We start from the raw sequence: 1,588 nt of genomic DNA on the forward strand, positions 1-1,588 counted from the left end.
ACAGGTTTTCTGTGATTTGGAACAAACTCTAACTTTTCTGCATGTCAGTTTTTTCAACTGTCAAATAGGAATAATAGCTCATGGCAGAGGAAGACATCACAATGAATTTGGAAAATATTATGAAGTGAATGATGATGAAAATACAACATATCAATATGTATAGGATGCAGCTAAGGCAGGTCTTTGAGAAAAATGTATAGCCTTAAACGCATATATCAGAAAAGAAGGAAAACTAAAAACCAATTTCCTGAGCCTATGAAGGAGCTAAAATAGGAAGTAAAATAAAACCCAAAGAAACCAGGGGAGTGAAATAGTATAGATAAGAACAGAATCAATGAAAACACACATACACATAATAGAAAACTATCAGTAATGCCAAATGCAGTTTTTGGTAAAGATGATTAAAATTGGTAAAACCATAGCAAGACTGAACAACAACAACAAAAAGACAAAATACACATTACCAAGATCAGAAATGTAAAAGAGAACTTAAGCCATCAAAATGATAGCAAAACTCATTTCTTAGGAAATCTGTGGGAATTCACTGAAGCAGTATACTTAAAGCACCTAGCACAGTGACATGGCTTATATTATAGAAGCCATTCATGTAGTCACTGAATAAAATGCTTTTATTCAGCATTTTATATGCTGGTCACTGGGAATCCTCAGGTGAGCTGGTGGGTATGTGTGAGTGTGGGTGTAGAGACATGGTTCTGGCCTCCATAGAATAGAGAGTCTAGTGGTGAAGACAGACAAATTTTAATAATTACATATAAAAATATAAAATTGGAATGATGACAAGTGCTACAAATAAGAAGTGGGGCATGGCGCTAAAGATGCGTATAAAAAGGTTAACCGACCTGGTGAGAAAGGTCAGAGAGGCTTCCCTAAGGAAGTGATGGCTGAGGTGCTGTCTACAGGACAAGTAGGCATTAACTAGGTGACGCTAACTAGCAAGTGCTCTTGGCAGGGGGAAGAATAAGGAAGAAAGGTCTTCATTGGGAGGAAGCATGGCCTGATATAAAGTCAGTGTCACTGAAGCTGAAAAGTAAGGGTAAGTGGGGGGCTAGATAAAGCTGGGAAGATAAACAGGGACCAGACTTTGTGGGACCCTGTAGACCACACTAAGGGGTTTGATCTCTACCCTACAAACAATGGGAAGCTCCAGAAGAGGTCAAGTAGGTTTGGGGTGACATAACCAGATCAGAAAAGGTCACCCTCCATGTTGTATGAAGCACAGATTGGATGTGGGTCCCAGTGGATGTGCTGATGCCAGTCAAATGACTATTGCTGCTGCACAGGAAAAAAACCAATAGTTATATCTACTGTTTATACATTGAACTGGGAATAACTCAATAATGCCAATCAATAATGGACTGATTAATTATAGTAAATAAAGACAATGGGTTAATATGCAGCTATAAAAAGGAATGAGGAATATTAATAATAACTTCATATAATTATGAAGTTATCTACAGGATATATTAAGTGAAAAAAACGTGTGTATATGCTGTTGTTTATCTAAAAGATAAACATTTTAAAAACGAAAAGCTAAGCCAAGGAAAAGAGTTATTTATAGGGACAGAGA

Source organism: Hipposideros armiger, unplaced genomic scaffold (genome assembly GCF_001890085.2).
Source record: "Hipposideros armiger isolate ML-2016 unplaced genomic scaffold, ASM189008v1 scaffold_432, whole genome shotgun sequence".
Taxonomy (NCBI): domain Eukaryota; kingdom Metazoa; phylum Chordata; class Mammalia; order Chiroptera; family Hipposideridae; genus Hipposideros; species Hipposideros armiger.